Raw genomic sequence first — 11047 nt, 5'->3', positions numbered from 1 at the left:
AGGCGCGGGGCGAGGCCCGGGAAGCGGCCGCGGCCAGGGGCTAGGGCGCCGAGGCGGGGGTGCGAACCCGAGCCTGGGGAGGGGCGGGCGAGGCAGGGGCTGCACGGGTGCCCCGAGGGGGCCCACACCGGCCCTAGGCGAGGGGCACCGGGTGCGGGCGCGGCCTCCCCTCCCGGGTCTCCCCCTGCAGTCCCTCAACTCCCACCCACGGGCCCCCTCGCTCCCCGCCCTCGGGTCAGCCCTGTACCGGCCGCGTGGAATTGCTGAACACGCGGGGGCCCCGGCTGGGTTTGTTCATTTATGGAAACGCTCCCCAGACGACGCTCCGGGGGCCCGTGGGAGGCTGCGGGAGCGTGGGGGGACTTCCCAGCGCCTGAGCCCCCTAGCGATGCGCGGGGCGGGCGGGCAGGGGAAGACCCCCAGGGCTGCGTGCGCTGCCTTCGCGGGATCCGGCAGTCAGTGCGCCCCGACATTTCAGTGTCCGCCAGACCTAAGACGCCCCGGCAGGGAAGGGGTGATCCTCTGGGCACCGACTGTCCCCTCCAGCCTTCTCCTTCCCTCTGTTGCCCTAGTGGAGACTGGATGTGTGAAGGTTGAGCCTCATCAAAACCCCCAAATAGTCATTACTTTTGGGAAAGAAAAACTTTAAAAATGAGGGAGAAAGGCAGAGCACCCCCCCACCCTCGCCCCCCGCCCCAGGAAAGAAGCAAAAGGAAATACCTGATGGAGGTCAGAAGTCCAACTTTTGGTCTTGGATTTTTTTTTTTTTTTTTCTTCCTTAACCGCTTTTCTTTTTAAGTGAACTAACCACAACCCAGAGTAGAAAACGCTCCAAAGCTGCCGAATCCAAACTCAGCAAGCCTTCCTGTTGGTTGGTCCTGTATTTTACTTAGGTGTGATTACTTCCTTCCCTTGCCCACCTACTGCAACTTTAAATTCCAGCCTTTCCAAGACAGGGCAATTCAAAAGTCCTGGGTTTAACTCACCTCTCTTGACTTGACATTCACTCTTATCCTGATTGATTGGATTCCAGAATAACTGTGAAAATGGAATTTCGGCTAAACTCTCCCAACCACAGACTTGAAATTTTACTATTTTATCACTTCAGGAGTAGACATTAAAAAACTTATGCCTAAGAAAATGCTATAAAAATGGGACTCGGCCGGGCGCGGTGGCTCAAGCCTGTAATCCCAGCACTTTGGGAGGCCAAGACGGGCGGATCACGAGGTCAGGAGATCGAGACCATCCCGACTAACCCAGTGAAACCCCGTCTCTACTAAAAAATACAAAAAACTAGCCGGGCGAGGTGGCGGGCGCCTGTAGTCCCAGCTACTCAGGAGGCTGAGGCAGGAGAATGGCGTGAACCTGGGAGGCGGAGTTTGCAGTGAGCTGAGATCCGGCCACTGCACTCCAGCCTGGGCGACAGAGCGAGACACCGTCTCAAAAAAAAAAAAAAAAAAAAGGGACTCAAATTCACATCCATTTATTTTTATTATTAAGAGAGAACAGGAGGCGGGGCGCGGTGGCTCACACCTGTAATCCCAGCACTTTGGGAGGCTGAGGCAGTCGGATCACGAGGTCAGGAGATTGAGACCATCCTGGCTAACACGGTGAAACCCCGTCTCTACTAAAAATACAAAAAGTTAGCCGGGCGTGGTGGCGGGCGCCTATAGTCCCAGCTACTTGGGAGGCTGAGACAGGAGAATAGTGTGAACCCGGGAGGTGGAGGTTGCACTGAGCCCAGACCGCACCACTGCACTCCAGCCTGGGCGACAGAGCGAGACTCCATCTCAAAAAAAAAAAAAAAAAAAAAAAAGAACAAGAAAGTATTTATAATCTGGCCGGGCGTGGTAGCTCACACCTGTAATCCCAACACTTTGAGAGACTGAGGTGAGCAGATCACTTGAGGTCAGGAGTTTGAGACCAGCCTGGCCAACATGGTGAAACCGTCTTTACTAAAAATACAAAAATTAGCCTGCGTGCTCACTTGAACCCAGGAGGTGGAATTTACAGTGAGCCAAGATCGCGCCATTGCATTCCAGCCTGGGCAACGGAGCGGGACTCTGTCTCAAAAAAAAGAAAAAAGAAAGAAAGAAAGAGAGAGACAGAAAAGAAAAAGAGGCTGTAATCCCAGCACTTTGGGAGGCTGATGCAAGTGGATCACTTCAAGTCAGGAGTTCGAGACCAGCCTGGCCAATATGATGAAACCCTGTCGCTACTACAAATACAAAAATTAGCTGGGCATGGTGAAGGGCACCTGTAGTCCTAGCTGCTCGGGAGCCTGAGGCAGGAGAGTCACTTGAACCCGGTAGGCGGAGGTTGCAGTGAGCCGAGATCACACCACTGTACTCCAGCTTGGGCAACCAAAGAGACTCCGTCTCAAAAAAAAACCAAAAACAAACAAAACAAAAAGCGAAAAGAAAAGAAAAAAAATTTAAAAAAGAAAATATTTATGATCCCTGCTGCCTTTTTTTTTTTTGAGACGGAGTCTGGCTCTGTTGCCCAGGCTGGAGTGCAGCGGTGCGATCTCCACTCACTGCAACCTCCGCTCACTGCAACCTCTGCCTCCTGAGTTCAAGCGATTCTTCTGCTTCAGGCTCCTGAGCAGCTGGGATTATAGGTGCGGGCCACCACATCCGACTAATTTTCATATTTTTAGTAGAGACAGGGTTTCACCATATTCGCCAGGCTGGTTTTGAACTCCTGACCTCAGGTAATCCACCTGCCTTGGCCTCCCTAAGTGCCAGGATTACAGGCATAAGCCACCATGTCTGGCCTCTCCCCCCACCTTTTTTTGATGGGCCATTTTAACCATCCAGGTGTAGGATGTGGGGCCAAACACAGATGTTATTTGGTGCACTAAGTTCACAGATGTGTCTCATTTGGAAGCTATTGATAACAAGTTTTTAAGAAAACAAATCTCATCTTGAAACTCTTTAAGCCCCAAAGAACAACAACATTTAGAGGGAAACAAGATTTTTCTTGCACTCAGTTTAATCATTTAAAGGAAATCATGTTTTGCTCCTGCCTTAGTAGAAGCTAGTCATGTGACTCACATTTAAATACATCCACAGCTCCCTGCGTTCACCTCCCAGGGCAATCAATTTTTCTGGCCACCCTTGATTCCAATACTGTTTCCCAAAACTTGTCATTAGCTCCGCTTCAGTGGGAGGAATGCCAGAACCTGCATTCTTTCCACTTTGAGAGAACACTTTAAAATCTGCTACATTTGTAGACCTGGCTTCCATCAAATAAGCTGAAAACCCAGATTGATTTTATTACAAGCTTCCCGTAATAAGCAAGCAACCTGAAAACTTTCCACATGATGAATGCCCCGAAGATCATCTCTAGAATTAACCAAGAATCTTTGTCCGAAAGAGTTAGCCACGTCTCAGGAATATTGGAGAATTGAAATGGGGTGTAATCCTTCTTAAGAAAACATCCGGGCCGGGCGCGGTGGCTCATGCCTGTAATCCCAGCACTTTGGGAGGCCAAGACAGGCGGATCATGAGGTCAGGAGATCGAGACCATCCTGGCTAACACGGTGAAACCCTGTCTCTACCAAAAATACAAAAAAAAAAAAAAAATTAGCCGGGCGTGGTGGCGGCACCTGTGGTCCCAGCTACACGGCAGGCTGAGGCAGGAGAAGGGCGTGAACCCGGGAGGCGGAGCTTGTAGTGAGCTGAGATCAGGCCACTGCACTCCAGCCTGGGCGACACAGTGAGACTCCGTCTCAAAAAAAAAAAAAAGAAAGAAAAGAAAAGATCCGGCAGCCACACCTGCAGCTGAAGGACTCTTTTATGCAGTGATAGTGCTTGTGGGTGCTGGTGATGGTGGGTGGAAGGTGAAGCCCAGTTTAGGAGCTCTCTGCTTAACTCTTGGAAAATAGAACTTCCTTTCCTTAAACAAATTAAACCTTGGAAGAGGACTACAGTTGATGATACTTTTCAGAAGGACTCGGGCACCTGAATGATGTTTTCCTTGGCTTCAGGAGTAGCCTGGCATCTATCTGCAGGTGAAGCCAGTTCCTCCCACCATGACTCGTGGACCAGTCATTACAATGGCCTGCCAAACCAACCCACCTTTCAAAACCCCACTCCAGGGCCCCTGCTTCAGGACCCGCAGATCCACTCTCTCAGCTCAGATATGCTGCAGTTTCCCACTGTTCATGGCACTCCCGAGCCGTTATGTAAGAAAGATGTGTTGTGCAGGTGCTGGTTCTTATGAATATGCAGACAAATAGTATTTGCATTCGGGTGATAAATGAGACAGCATTTGAAACATAAGCAAGCCATGTTTCTATTTTTAATGCTTAATCGGTAACTTGAGAGAGCCACAGTGCCATTAACGAATGCTGCTATGTTTGGACAGCAGTAGCCCACATAATTGCTATTGTCTTTTTCCAAAGTGTCCAAGCTTTTGCATTTGGTTTCATGGTTTCAGCATCAAGAGGGGAAAACAAAATATAAGGGCGAGTCACCATTATTCATTAAGGATAATTAATGAGTTACAGAACTCCTTTCAATATTTACTAAGAAATAAGATACGTGAGGTCCTCAGGGTTAGCAGGTCTTGGTTATGGCTGATTTGGCCCTTTCTATAACACTGTAAAACAATCTGAAGTAAAATGATAATGACTTGTGCCCCATCTAAACAAAAGGTTTCCATCTTTTCCACTGGAATTTACGACGCATTCTTTCCATGACTAGAGCAGTTCTCGTTGTTTAGAGACATCTCGTGGCTTCTGGCTCAAAACAGCAGCTCGGGTGCAGAGTTGCCTTCCCTTGGTACTTGAGACTTTGCTGGAATTAAGATAAAAGAAAAAGGGATAGAGGAGGAGTTATAGGAAGGAGGGAAAATCACAAAGGAGAGGTTTCAACACATGTCTGAAAGATGGAAAGCTGACAGTAGAGAGCTGCCAGATGACACAGGCTGAGCAATTGCAGTCTATGTCATGACAACAGACGCTGGAGAGGAAACAGGGTCAATGAACTGACAGATGAGACTCCGGGATGCGGTCAGCGAGTATAAAAGGAGGTGGGAGTGAGAAGTGGGCATCGGATCTAAGGAGCGATTAAGATCTTTACATGCGACAAGGGCATCATCCCCCACTGACTCCTGCTTATATTTAAGACAAAAAAAAAATGACCAGGTAGCTGATGTGGTTTCACTCTGCTGCCGTGTATATAAGACTCTTTTTCCATTGGCTTTTTACTCCGGCTAGGAATTTAGACCTGGGGGTGGGGGGTGGGGGGTTTGTGGGGTGGGGTGGGCAGGCTTTGATTAGCTGAGCAGGCAGGAAGCTGGCCGCCCTGAACTGGAGCTACTCCAGGTTCAGGTGCGCATCCCTGGCCCACTGAGTAGGATGATGTTTGCGTGGAAGGACTGTCCTGTCTCCAGGGTCTGTGCACAACAGCAGCTGAGAAAGGTCCAGTGTCCACAGCCGCTGGCCTCAGTGAACGTAAGCTTCCTTCTCCTTGCAAATCTGCTACACAAAGTGAGCCATGAGCTGACTCCCCTGTCCATGAACCCACAGTTTTAAGCGTGAGATTTGGAGGCCACTGAAAACATACTAGGACCCTAGACTTTGTGGGGGTCATTTATCATTCTGAGGACAAGGTATGAGGGGAGAGGAAGGGCAGTGCTGGGAAAGGGAATTGAGTCTGTGTAAATTTGGCCATTAACATGCAATAGTTATTACAGAGGTTAACCTTTAAATACTGTTGGCTAAAAAGAGTGTGCAACAAACAAAATGTCCAACTTTAAGCTCAAGCCCCCCACTGTGGATATCAACTTCTCTAATGTGGAAGCTGCCTGTGGGGATGGTCACCTCTGCACACGTGCATCCCATGGTCCCAGACACCTGGGAAGATACTTAAGTTCTTTCTTTTCATTAGAGATCTGAGAACCAACCAGTCAATGAATCAGCTCAATGGAATAGAGTGCTGTAGTCAAGGCCCAGGTTAAATATTAAAAGCATCTCTTAGCTCTTTAACTTGTAGCTGTTTAACGTGGTAAGTGGAGTTGAAGTCCCAGCCTGCTCATGGCGATTACTGATTAATGCCTGTGCACATTTGTACAAGTCCCCTGGCTGCCCGATCGCCTGTCCTGCGGAGTGCAACTTTCCTTCATCGAGCAGTCAACCTCCACCCAACGGGGACAGCGGACACTTCCTGAGAAGCCACCAGGCCCTGCCCCGACCCTTTACTGACCGTGGCTCGTTAAATGAGCCTCACACCAACCTTGTAAGGTAGATATTTTCTGCCTGTATTTTATGGATGGCAAAACTGAGGCTCCGAAGAGTGGGGAGCTGGCCTAAGGTCTTGAAGCCGGTGACAGCCAGAGCTGGGACTCGAGCCACTGTCTGTCCAGACCCCATGGTCCTTTCGTTATGCTATCTGTAACCAAATAAATGACAAACGTAGCAGAATAGACCAGCTGAGCTCTGAATATATGGAACTATTACCATTACCCAGGGCCACCATGTAGGTGGGGTGACTGATATGGTTTGGATTTGTGTCCCTGCCCAAATCTCATGTTGAATTGGAGAAGAGACCTGGTGGGAGGTGATTGGATCATAGGGGTGGACATCCCCTTTGGTGTTCTCATGATAGTGAGTGAGTTCTCATGAGATCTGGTTGTTTAAATGTGTGTCCCCCCTCCCACCTCCTCCTGCTCCAGTCATGTAGGATGCACTGGCTTCTGCTTCACCTTCTGCCATGATTGTAAGTTTCCTGAGGCCTCTGCAGCCATGCTTCCTGTACAGCCTGCAGGACCGTGAGCCAATGAAACCTCTTTTCTTTATAAATTACCCAGTCTCAGGTAGTGGTTTTTTTTTTTGTTTGTTTGTTTTTGTTTTTTTTTTTGAGACGGAGTCTGGCTCTGTCAACCAGGCTGGGGAGCAGTGGTGCGATCTCGATCTCGGCAGCTCACTGCAAGCTCTGCCTCCCAGGTTCACGCCATTCTCCTGCCTCAGCCTCCTGAGTAGCTAGGACTACAGGCGTCTGCCACAATGCCCGGCTAATTTTTTTGCATATTTAGCAGAGACGGGTTTTTACCATGTTAGCTGGGATGGTCTCGATCTCCTGAGCTCGTGATCCGCCCGCCTCGGCCCCCCAAAGTCAGGTAGTTCTTTATAGCTATGCGAGAACGGACTAATACAGTGACCACCTATTTCTGTTTCCCCAGAACTCAGAATATTCCCAGGTCATGGAGGTCAACCAGATGAGTTGGTCACCCTACATGTAGGGTTGTACGGGTTGTTCACTAAACAAGAGTGCCTGACCAAGAAGCAAATAGAGGCTGCAGGTCAGCCATGTTCCATTCACCAAGCTGTCCTCATGGAGCAGGGCTGTATCCCCCTAGAGGAAGGTACAATATGGGCTAGCTAAGGCCCCGCTAGTTCCTCTGACACTATTAACCCAGAAGCTTGAGCAGTTCAGTGATTTGGGTAATGACTTCATTTTAAACTAACCTCTCTCTTGCCAGGGAATTTCTCCCTCTGCCCTAAACACACACACACACGTGATCAACATACACATTCCTAATCACGTTCTTATGAACTGTTCAAGTCATGGGAAATGAGGCTGGAGAAATAGGGGAGATCCAAAATGCCATGTCTGATAGCCCTGAACGCTGTTCTCCAAACATCTCCTCCTGGATACACAGCAGAAAGGCACTCCTCCCCTGTGTGATCAGGTGTCACTTCTGGCCTAGAGCATTCGATCCTGGTGAAGGATCCTATCCAAATTCTTCTCTTGGCTGCAGCAACTGGTACCGCTCAATGTGGTGGCAGCTCCATCAACCAGGGGCCTGGAAGGGGAGTCGTGGAGCAGATCCCCTGGCTGGCTGGTGATGGATGTGCAGCCTGGCTGACAGCCAAACCTTTGCTGTCAGAAGCCATTTCTGTGGGGGGCTGTTTCTTGCTGTGGCACAGCCTAGCTGTCCTCACTGAGACTCCAAGGTAAGGAAACGTGCACTTAATTCTATGAGCCACACAGCGCCCCTGGAGAGTAATGAAGTCAGCTTTGCAGTTTTCTTCTTATTTTAAAGAACAGAGGCTCGTTCTGTTGCCCAGACTGGAGTGCAGTGGCACGATCATAACTCATTGCAGCTTTGAACTCCTGGGCTCAAGTGATTCTCCTGCCTTACCCTCCTGAATAGCTGGGACTACGGGTGCGTGGCACCACATCTGGCTATTTTTTTTCTTTTTTTTGTAGGGATAGGGGTCTCACTATGTTGCCCAGGCTGATCTTGAACTCCTAGCCCCAAGTGATCCTCTTGCCTTGGCGCCCCAGAGTGCTGGGATTACAGTCATGAGACTGTGTTTCCTGTACCTGGTCTAGGTTTGCACTTGTCAAAGATCAACCTTCGGTATGTCTTCGGGGGTTTTAAACATGAATACGTTTCATAGTGGACTTAGTCTTAAATATATTCTTAGAAACTAAGATTTTAATAATTGTGATTATACTTTTTTGGTAAAAGTTACTTTAATGGTAGTCACATAAAATCTCTCTGGGTAATAAGCAAATTATCATTCCTACACATTTTTAAAATTTGACATTTCTAGTTGGTTATCTTGGGCTTTCTCTGTCACAGAACCGGCCCATGCTTCTTTGTAGCTTTGTGGCCTTCCCAACTGTAAAGCAAATCCCCACATCTCAGCCCATTCCCTTCACGGCCCCTCAGAGCTCAAAGTCAGTGGGGACTAGGTAAAACAGGGCGTTAGTGAAAGCCAGATAGGCCATTGAAGGCACCAGGAATAAAGAGAGGGGATGGAGGGGATGTCTACCCAGGTGGGAGGTGAGTCATCCTTTCTGGATCTGAAACTACCATTCAGACACACACATCTGGCATCTTTTTTTTTTTTTTTTTTTTTTTTGAGACGGAGTTTTGCTCTTGTCACCCAGGCTGGAGTGCAATGGTGTGATCTTGGCTCACTGTAGCCTCTGCTTCCTGGGTTCAAGTGATTCTCTTGCCTCAGCCTCCCAAGTAGCTGGGACTGTAGGCATGCACCACCATGCCTGACTCATTTTGTATTTTTAGTAGAGACGGGGTTTTGCCATGTTGACCAGGCTGGTCTCGAACTCCTGACCTCAGGTGACCCGCCGTCCTTGGCCTCCCAAAGTGCTGGGATTACAGGTGTGAGCCAGTGCTCCCGGCCTCATCTGACATCTTTCCAGTCCTGAGAGGTGTGTTTTTTTCATTCATAATTTGGTCACGGCTGGGAGCTGTGGCTCGCACCTGTAATCCCAGCACTTCGGGAGGCTGAGGCAGGCAGATCACTTAAGTCCAGGAGTTTGAGGCCAGCCTGGCCAACATGACGAAACCCATCTCTACTAAAATACAAAACTTAGCTGGGCATGGTGGCTCATGCCTGTAATCCCAGTTACTCTGGAGGGTGAGGCATGAGAATCACTTGAACCCAGGAGGCAGAGGTTGCAGTGAGCCAAGATTGCACCACTGCACTCCAGCCTGGGCGACAGAGTGAGACTCTATCTCAAAACAAAAATAATAATAATAATTTGGTCCCTGTGCCATATGGACCTTACAACTTTGGTGGACATCTCTTCCTTTTATATAAGCATGCTGTGTGTTATGGACTAAAGGTTTGTGTTCCTCCAAAATTCACAGGTTGAAATCCTAAACCCCAGTGTGTTGGTATTAAGAGGTGGGGTCCTTGGGAAGTAATTAGGTCATGAGGTGGAGCCCTCATGACTGGGATTAGTGTCCATATAAGAAGAGACCTGAGAGCTTGCCCTTTCTTCTCTCTGCATCATGCGAGGACACAGCAAGAAGGCTGTCTGCAAACCAGGAAGACAGCCCTCGCAGGACACTGGATCTATTGGTGCCTTGATCTTAGACTTCCCAGCTTCCAGAACTGTGAGAAAGAGATGTTTATTGTTTAAGCCATCCAGTCTGTGGTATTCTGTTAGAACATCCTGAGCTAAGATGGTGTGTTTAAGAGAATGGGAATACTTAGACCTGAAAATGGAGTGTTGCATTCAGGGGTCAGCAATCTGTAGCCAGCAAGCCAAATTTGATTTCCAACTGTTGCTGCAAATAAAGTTTTATTGCAACACAGCTACATACCCATTTGTTTGCATGTTTCTCTGGCTGATTTTGCATCACTATGGCTGAGAAATAGTCACCATCTGGCCCTTACAGAAAAAGGTTGCCAATCCCTGGTTTAGTTAATAGTTCTCTACGTTTCACCTATTAATTCCAGGTGATATGGTTTATTCACAAAAGCAAAGGACGTTAATATTAACCATCTAAGATCTTTAGTTACTTATTTCTGCCTTCATAGCTAGCTCACTGTTCTCACCCGGGGCCTCAGGGAAGATTGCTGAGTTACGAAACCCAAAGTAAAAAGAGGAAATAAATTAGCCTCCCTCAAGTTTAAATTCCTCCTTTCAGAAGAACGAGAAACTAGATCTGAAAATCATGTTTCCTTTCTGCTTCTTCTAAATTTCTTTATTCCAGCAGATAAATGTGTTTTTTTTTTTTTTTCCCAGCTGTGACTCCAGACAGGATCCAGAGAGGGGTTCATAGAGTCTTTGGGTTTTATGGAGACTTACTTTGCCCTTCTGTGTTAGCCTCTTAAGGCACTGTGTTAACCTTAGGCACAGGAAGGCAGGAGAATCGCTTGAACCTGGGAGGTGGAGGTTGCAGTGATCCGAGATCGCGCCATTGCACTACAGCCCGGGTGACAAAGCCTCCGTCTCAAAAAAAAAAAAAAAAAAAAAAAAAAAAGGCACAGGAAAGGGGGCAGATAAAATGTTAAAACCATTTCCCCTCCCTTGTTCTTTTCTTCTTCAGACTCTAATAAAAGGATAAAATCTTTTAGATTTCCAGTTTTGCAGCATCGGCACTAGAAATCAATTAAAAGCTATTTTTAGTCCACTCAAGAATACTTATCCAAAAAAAAAAAAAAAAAGAATAGCTATCCAAATGTTTTGACTACTTAAACTGAAAGCAAACTTACACCAAAATGAAACTATCAGAAAAGAAGCTCAATCTGTTTGCACAAGTGTACACCCCACAT

The 11047-nt window shown here is 47.9% G+C and overlaps 1 pseudogene; it reads right to left on the bottom strand.

Moving 5' to 3' along the window:
- Positions 1-10515: 10515 nt before the first annotated feature.
- LOC114672026 (small nucleolar RNA SNORA26) lies at positions 10516-10629 on the bottom strand (annotated as a pseudogene).
- Between the last annotated feature and the right edge of the window lie 418 nt (positions 10630-11047).

This window comes from Macaca mulatta, chromosome 13 (assembly GCF_049350105.2).
Source record: "Macaca mulatta isolate MMU2019108-1 chromosome 13, T2T-MMU8v2.0, whole genome shotgun sequence".
Taxonomy (NCBI): Eukaryota; Metazoa; Chordata; class Mammalia; order Primates; family Cercopithecidae; genus Macaca; species Macaca mulatta.
The sequence above is the reverse complement of the archived record's forward strand: the minus strand, read 5'-3'. Positions and strand labels throughout refer to the sequence as shown.